Source organism: Peromyscus eremicus, chromosome 2, assembly GCF_949786415.1.
Source record: "Peromyscus eremicus chromosome 2, PerEre_H2_v1, whole genome shotgun sequence".
Lineage (NCBI taxonomy): Eukaryota > Metazoa > Chordata > Mammalia > Rodentia > Cricetidae > Peromyscus > Peromyscus eremicus.
Window position 1 is genome coordinate 160,295,890 of NC_081417.1, and position 9,087 is coordinate 160,304,976.

The following is a 9,087-nucleotide window of genomic DNA, read 5'->3' on the forward strand; positions in this document are numbered from 1 at the left end:
ATGGTGACCCTGGCCACAGCTGCCCAGAGGACCTGTGTCGAGTTGATACAAATGACTGGCCCACACTGACTCCTGTGACTGCAGCTCCGGGTCTCACCGGAGCACAGGGGAGATCACCCTGCAGAGCCACAAAAAGGTCATGAGGACCAACAGCAGAGAGAAAGGAGTGCGTGGGTGCGCGTTCACGTTCTGCCGTTCCCTAGGGTAGCTGCAGCCGCTGGAAACAAGACTTCCTTTCTTGTAGTATGAGTAGGGGTGGGAGTGGGTAGTGATGTCAGAGGGGCGTGCACACCCATGCATAAGTGTATGCAAGCAAAGCTTAATGTCAAGTGTCTTCCTCCACCACTCTCCATCCTGTTCTTCAAAGCTCTCAAGGCAAGGTCTCTTGCTGAAGCTACAGCTCACTGATTGGCTAGAGCAGACAGACAACACCAAGGGGCTCACCGTCCCTGCCTCCCAGCACACGCTGCTGCACATGGCTTTGATGTGGGTGCTGGGGATCTGAACCACGTTACCCTGGCCCATCTCACCAGCCCCAGAGTTATTGAATTTTTCAAAACTACCTCACCCTCCCACAGTGTCGGGATAAAAACGCTGCTGTGTAGGCAGAGCAGGGAGTCCTGGCTGCCATGTTCAGACCTAGAACCTGGGCAAAGGACCTGTAGGTCCAGATGCCACCACTGGGAGGAGATGTGGCCTTCACTGGTCCACTATACCCGGACGTCCAAAGAGGCCTTCTACCTTTCTGTTCACTGAGTGTCACTCCTTTGTTCTACACATACACACACACACACACACACACACACACACACACACACACGCACGCACGCACGCACGCACACACCAGGTGTCACTCCACATAGAAAAACTGAGCCTCTGCCATGACCTCCAAGCAGTCGCAATAGATGCCACCTACTTCTATCCAGCCCAGAGCCTGGTTCTAGGGGAAGAGCCCCGGGAGCTGAGTAGCCCATGAACTTGGGATTCTTAACCTTCTCCCCCAAAGATAGTACACCTGAGACAAAATGAGGAATGCATCGCAGGAAACAGCCAGACAAGGGCTTTCTGGCCAAGGTGGGAAAGTGGGAAGCCATGCCAAGGACATCAACGTTTGTTCTGGGGACAATCCAGCTCTGGACACGGCAGACATGGAGGCATTTGTGGGTCTAGGGAAAGGTCCCATACAGCCCAAAGCTGGATCTCCAGGGGAAAGATAGAAGGATGCAGGTTCCCATCCACTTGGACACCATTTCTAGAAGTGGCACTGGCCCAGGTGTCCTCTGTGGCCACTGGGATGAGAATCCTGGAGTCAGACCCTGGAAACGCCAACTGCTGAGCCAGGCTATACCTAGGAGCAACGATGTCAATGAACCCAACTCCTGGGTCTTAGTTAGAGTTTCTATTGCTGTGAAGAGACACCATGACCACGGCAACTCTTACAAAGAAAAACATTTAATTGGAGTGTCTTGCTTATAGTTCAGAGGTTCAATCCATTATCTTCATGGTGGGACATGGCAGCGTGCAGGCAGATGTGGTGCTGGAGAAGCAGCTGAGAGTCCTCATCTTGTAGGCAACAGGAAGTGATCTAAGACACTGGGTGGTATCTTGAGTATATATAAGGCGCCAAAGCCTGCCTCCATAGTGACACACTTCCTCCAATGAGACCACACCTACTCCAACAAGGCCACACCTCCTAATAGTGCCACTGCCCTTGGGGGCTATTTTCTTTTAAACCACCACACCCTGAAACAGACATTTTCCCTTGCTTGTCCCATGGCCTGCTATCGACCTGCTTCTGGGGCTCAGGGTTCCCACAAAGAGGACATCTTTGCATGGGAAGTCTCTTTCCTACCCTGGCTTGCACTGGCTTGGACCCATTCTAGCTGGGAGGGAAGGCTCTAGCCAGAGTGGTGAAGAGTTACTACATGTAGACCAGAGGACTCACCACACCAAACCCTTCCCTGGCTCTCTCTGGATGCTGTGAGACCAACAACCACAGGAGAAAGGAAGACAGCCCACCCCATCTAACAAACTCCCAGACGTGCACACCTCCCACCCTCTTGAGGGATCTGTCTCATGGTGCAGACCAGTCACACAGGCAGATAAACATCTTCCCCGGTACCTACAGAGTCCTTGAACCCTCAGTCCCTCAGGCAGCGATCTGAATTTCCACAAGTGTCACCCAACATCCTAAGAACCACCAAGCCTGTTGCACATGAGGGTGTCATGAATTTCACTTCTTTTTCCTGCTTATATACCTATGAGATTGGCTTTTTAAAACAGTTTTCTCTGGCTGTGATACAAACTCTTCCAAAGGTCCATTCCCCAGGTGGCTCCTGCTGAATCAGTCTGTATGTGAGACAGTTCACATGCACTGCAGGGCACCAGGCTGGGACCAGGAGTGATCCCTGCCTAGGTGTATTTCCAAGATGAGAGACATAAGGCAAGGCTGGATCGTGCACCTGTCACCCAGAGAACCACCTCCACAAGAGTCCTGGATTGCAAAGACAGAATGGTGCTCACCTCAGGCCAAGCCGAAGGGCAGAGTGCTGTGGGCCTGCTTTCTCTCACACCTGGTCCCCAAACCAGGTTCTTTGTTTACATGAGTCCTACACTCGTGTCGCAGGAGGAGACAGGTGCAGAAGCAGGGTGAGGTAAGCCCTGAGATGAAGCAAGGGGATTGGAAATGCTGGCACTGACTTCCCCGGGAACCATGCAGAACCTTGGAGTTCGAGTCACTCTCTCCCCAGGCCCTGGCTCCACCCTCACGGAAGGGGAGTAAGATGTCCATCTCAGTAATCCAGGAGCCAAAGGTGAAGTGCTCCAGCTGCATTCATCTGTCAGCACATCCTCAAATCTGGCACTCTGTGACATTTTTCTGTGTCGCTATTCTAACAGAGCACAACTTTTATCTTCAAAAAGAAAATGAACTGGGGTAAGTTAGATGACTTACTCAGCAAGGCGACTGCCACTCAAACCTGAGGACCTGAGCTTGGCTCTCCAACACCCATGTTTAGAAACCAGACATACAGCACACATCTGTAACCCCAACCCTGGTGAGATGGAAGCAGAAAGACCTCTGAAGCTCACTGGCCAGCTAGTCTAACCGAATCTGTGAGCTCCAAGTTTAGTGAGAGACCCTGCCTCAAAATAACAAAGTGGAGAACGATACAGGAAGACAGCTGATGTTAACCTCTGGCTTACTCTCTCTCTCTCGCGCGCACACACACACACACACACAAGCATGTGCACATGCATGCAATGTGCACATACCATGCACACCCCCACATAAACAAACACATGTATGCACAATACACACACACACACACACACACACACACACACACACACACACACACACGTAAAAGTATATCAAATAAAAAGAGCTAGAAAAGAAATTAGTCCAAAATGGCTTTCAGGTGACACACACAGCCAGGGTCTGAGAGGTCAGACCACAGTCCCCTTCCCCACCTGGCAGCAGTGTGTTCTAACTACAGGTCGCTATTTGAGTGGCTTGAAATAAATTATTGAAATCATGCCTGTAAATACTCAGAAGTGTCCTAGTGACATCACAAGAGGTTGTAAAACTGCACACAAGCATGCGTGTGTGTGTGTGCGCGCGCACGTGCGTGTGTGTGTGTGTGTGTGTGTGTGTGTGTGTGTGTGTGTGTGAAATGGTGAAACATGGTTCTTATGGCTGATCCCAGGTGAGGGAAAGCCTCAAGTTCCCCGAGCTGACTTACACCTCTGGGCCTCAGAAACCAGCTGTGCAGCCCTCAGTATCTATACTGACCCCACATCCCAGGAAGTGATGCATGTAAGACTTCCAGGACCCTACAAGTCAAGCAGAGAGAGTAGCAGAAGAACAGAAACACCTAGAAGGGACAGTCCACCTTGAGCAGAATGAGCAGGGACAGAAGGACAGAAACGCCCAGGAGGGACAGTCTACCTTGAGCAGAGTGAGCAGGGACAGAAGAACCTGCTTTAGGGCCACTTTTGACCAAATCTTGTCCTCAGGGAGGCTGCTGAGCCCTGAAGTCCTGCCAGCCAGGATTCATGGCAGAGAAAGGAGTGTGAGAGCCCCTGAGTGCCTGGCCAAGATTACTCTGGTGTGATAGAGTGAGCACGGGCCTGAGGCCAGCAGGCCAAGCCAGAGAAACAGGCTCTTGCCCTGGGGTACTGCTGTAGCCCCTGGGCACAGAACCACCCAGGTAAAGGGGACCCAGGATACTCATGATGCTCCCCCTTTCAGGACACAGGTTGTCACCAGCTACAGCATAGGAAGGCCTCAACAGTGCTCACTCAACAATGCTCACTCAACAGTGCTCACTGGCGAACTCCTCGTGGCCAGTTAGCAGCCCTCAGCAGCCGCCTGCTGTGCACAAGCGTTCAGGAAGTCCCTTCTCGGATGATCTTCCATTTGTTCCCAGAGCCGTGCATGCAAGATGCTGTGAGGATTCAAGAGTGCTAAGTCACCCTGGAGCCCCCAAGATGCAGGACATGTATTCCTTTCTCCCTCCCTCCCTTCCTCCCTCCCTCCCTCCCTCCCTTCCTCCCTTTCTCCCTCCCTCCCTTCATTCCTTCCTTCCTTTTTTAAAGAGAGTCGTTTGTAGCCCAGGCTGGCTCAAACTTGCTATATACCCAAGGGTAACCTTGAACTTACTCCTCCTTCCACCTCCTGAGTGCTGAGATTAAACTTGTGCCTCTACACCTGGTTTATGTGACACTGAGGACGGAACCACACATGCTAGGCAAGCACTCTATCAAATGAACGACATTCCCCTTCCTGGGGTGTGGACTCTTAACGATGTCATAAAGAAAAAGTATGTGGCTGTACCTGTTCTGGGGCTTTGATTTAAACAGTAGGAGGTACCATTACTATGAAGTGCTGACCACACATTATCATCAACCCCTTGAATAGCTCACGGAGCAGGCATAGTTACTAACCCATTCTGTGGATGACAACACTGAGGAGCTCATAGAGCAGGGCATGCTGGCACTGATCAACCTAAGTCTAAACCTACACCTCACCTGTTTTCTCATCACCTCATGGTCAGAAAAAGACACCCTCTTCTAACCTATCTCCACAGCCCCTGGCTGCTGGCACAGCACATGGGGCATGGCACATAGCTGGAAAGTGCCTAGTTCTTCAGAAACTTACGGGTCCGGTGCATCCTGAGCTGCAGCTGGCCTACTAATTGGCTCTGACAAATAGTAGAGGGGAAAAACCCACAAGAATTGAGCCAGGGTGAAATAAATATGCATGGTACCCAGAAGGCCTAAGATCCTAAACCATCAATCACTGTCACCTACAGCTCTCACATTCACAAGCCCAACAAGGATGCCTAGGATTGGACCAGCCTGCTTCTCATCCATCCATCCATCCCGAGGGAGAAACTGGCAGTCCCCGGTGAGAGACACCCAGTAGCCTGTAGGAGAGCTGTAGGTCTCCATGTCCCTACTCATTGTGGTAAACTTGGGGTCCCCCCCCCATCCTGGAAATCAACTAGACACTTTAGAAGGCTCCTGCTTATGTGGCCAAATTGTCAGCCTTGAGAAAGTCAGGGATGGGTCTTAGTAGCAAGAACTTGTGAAGGACAACGAAACAGGCAGAGACCACCAGGCCTTCACCATGGTGAGAATGACACTGTGGTTTCCCACATATCTCCCCAGGATGGGTTCCCTGGTTGTACCCCAACACTGTGTCCCTCTGTACTACCGCCCAAGGAACTCCCCAGCCTCCAGCAGGGCACTTCCCTATTCAAGCCTGAGCATCTACCTCCCTTCTCCCTGAAGGCAAAGGCCCCTCCACTGTTTCCTGCATTGCGAATGTCTAGAACACTGCTTCCTGCATTGCAGATGTCTAGAACACTGCTTCCTTCATTGCAGATGTCTAGAACAGTGTCTAGAACAGAGTACAGCTGATCCTATTGGCTATTGGTTCTTCTTTTGAAAACAAGACACAAAGCTATGGTGGAAGACACACAGAGGCACAGCAGGACCCTTTGCACGCCCCTAGGACAGAGGATTTGTGTAAAGGACAGTTGAGTTGCCAGGCACAGCTCCAGCAGCCTCCATCTCTGCTTCCTCCTTTGGCTGCCCTAAGGAATAGCTCTGTCCCCAACTCAGGGACCTCAGAACCAACCAAGTTCCCCTGCATGTGTCTCACACCGTCCTGGGGTTCTTCCACGTGGGCTGAGACCTTGGAGTTATGGATCAGTTCATGTGCAGACCCACAGGCTTAAAGGAGCTCATTTCAGAAGCCAAAGATGATGTTTGGTCCTGATGCTAATTAGCTTGCTGTTCAGGGACATTTGCCTCTGTAAAGCCCCAGGGAGCTCCCCACTACTGACCTTCCTTGGTTCAGCCTGCAGCTGGGGAGATGCAGCTCATCTGCAACTTTAATTCTGAACTAATTCCTAAAGCGACAAGAGTTTTACACCACAGGGCAAGGGACCATGGGAGTGTCTCAGGAGTTCAGTGAATGACACCAAATGCCCTTGAGGAAGGCCTGGTCAAAGTTCAACTGGCCGCCCTCCATAAGGAACCTGCCAGAGCAGCCGTGTCTGACAAATGCTCAGATTGCAGTATCTGAGTATGGTGGCAATTGAGGTCAGTGATGCGCCCTGTGCTATGGAGCTAACTCCAGAGCAGCCGAGAAGAGGATGGGGGGAAGCAAGGATGCAGAACAGATGCTTGGAGACAGGCGAGTATGCTGGGACATTCACAGAGGAAGGCTGTGTTTGGTACAGAGCTCTCAGAGAGAGGCCCCTGCTGTGGTATCTACAGACAAAGACTCTGGAAGCTGGGTCCATCTCACCCAGACACGCATAAAAGCAAAGATGAGACTCTCCCTGCCCCTTCCCAAGAAAACCCATGCTTGACCTGGAAATACAAGCCCGTGGTAATGCATTTGCACCCTAGATTCAATTCCCAGAAAAAGAAGTTCCTGAAACTCTTCACTTACTAACTTCATCAATAATTAAACTTATTTATTTTACTTTTAACTATGTATATATAGGAGGGGTGCATGCACATGTGTGTGCAGGTGCCCACAGAATCCAGAAGAGAGCATCAGATGCCCTGGAGCTGGAATTATAGCTTTGAGCTGCCTGACTTGAGTGCTGGGAACTGAACTCAGGTCCTCTCCATGAACAGCAAGTGCTCTCAACCACTGAGTCATCTCTATAGCCCCCAAACTTAATGAAATTTAAAATATAAACATTGTGCCTGGTGGTGGTGGTGCATGCCTTTAATCTTAGCACTTGGGAAGCAGAGGCTGGCAAATCCCTGTGAGTTCAAGGCCAGCCTTGTCTACAGAGCTAGTTACAGGACAGCCAGGGCTACACAGAGAAACCTGTCTCAAAAAACCAAAATATATACATACATACATACATACATACATACATACATACATACATACATACATATATAAACATTATTAAAACTTTACTGATTTATCATCTATATGGTGAAATTGGCATTTAAACTGAAAGGAAGACATTGTCTATGTTCTCTATATATTGAAAGTTAATTAAAATATTTAAGTCATTCCCAAAAAGATCCAAGGAGGTGAGTTTGTAATGCAGTTTTTTAAAAGATTTATTCTTATTTGTGTGTTCAGGCACACATGCATTGTGTGAATGCCACAAATGTGGGGGTGCCCACAGAAGTCAGAAGAGGGTGCTGGATACTTTGGAACTGGAATTACAGGCAGATGTGAGCTGCCCAATGTGACTGCTGGGAGCCGAACTCTGGTCTACATCGAGTGCTCTTAACCACTGAGTGGCTCACCCTGAAACGGTTTCATAACATCTAGAAAATTTCATAACTGGATGAACTGTCAGCTTTTAACATACTCACTTCTGCCTTTTCTTTCTCAGCTGTACAGTAAAAGCCCTTTATCTTGACTATAAATTGGGATTAATGTAGCCCACCTTTCTACAATTCCATACTTGATATTATTAAACTTCAAGGTGTAGTTCAGTGGTTGAGCACTTGCCTACATGCATGAGGCCTTAGGTCCAAGTCCCAGCAAAAAAAAGGGCAGGGGAGATAAAAAGAGAGAAAATCCATTCTTGCAACTAACTCTTAATTAACTAATTCCATCAACAGTCAAACTTCTAAGACTGTGGGCATAGCTCAGTGGTAGAGCATTTGTCTAGAATGCTCAAGGCCCTGGGTTCAATCCACAGCACCACAGAAAAATTAAACTCTTGATTGTATTTTATTTTTCAAATGTCTCCTACTGTGACTTCCCTCACTCTAGCAATTATCTAGGCTTTCCAGGTAGTGGTCTATCTTCCTTGGAGTGGCTCCCCCTTTTCCTCTGCCACACTCAAAAACTCCTTGTCACGGTAATTAACCGGTTCTATTCTTCGAGCAATTAGATTCAAATTCTCTTTACCCACAGCTCTGAGTACCATCCAGCAAGAGAGCAGATCTTGATCCGTGCTTAGATAGGGAGCCTCCTGTCCTCTGTGTCCTAGGCCCACAGAAAGCTTGCCTAATTATGAGAATTCACCAATGGTTAAACAAGGCAGGCTGAGCCGAAGGGGCATAGCTCCCAGCAGCCTTTGCCTAGATAGGCTACAGCAGAGCCTCTTACACTGTAGAGCACTACCCTGAATCCAGTGTTCCTCCACCAGTGCCCTGTCTCCGAGCTATGGTATTGAATCCTTGCCTCCTTCCCATTCCCTCCTAACTACACTGGAGACCCCTTCCACGCTCAGGAGTTGGAGGGCACAGCTCCAATGTCAGCTCTTTCCATGCACAGGTATCAGGATCTGCAAATGTGTCTGACGTGGCTGCGTTGGCAGTTTCCACAGTGTTGCTGACAGGAGATGGCCACTTGAAGCTGATCTTTCAACAAGGACATCCCCAAGTGCATCTGAAGCCTCTGCGGGAGGGCAGCTACTTCAAGTCCTAAATCTCGTCTTTGTCAAGGGAAACTAGAGCAAGCCACCTGGCAATAGAAACACGGGATTTTGTGCAGCGTCCTTTCCAAGTCACAAGAGCTCTGTTGCAAGGAAAGATGACATGGACATGGCTGGATGACACTTGAGCACATCTCCTGCTGGGCTGACA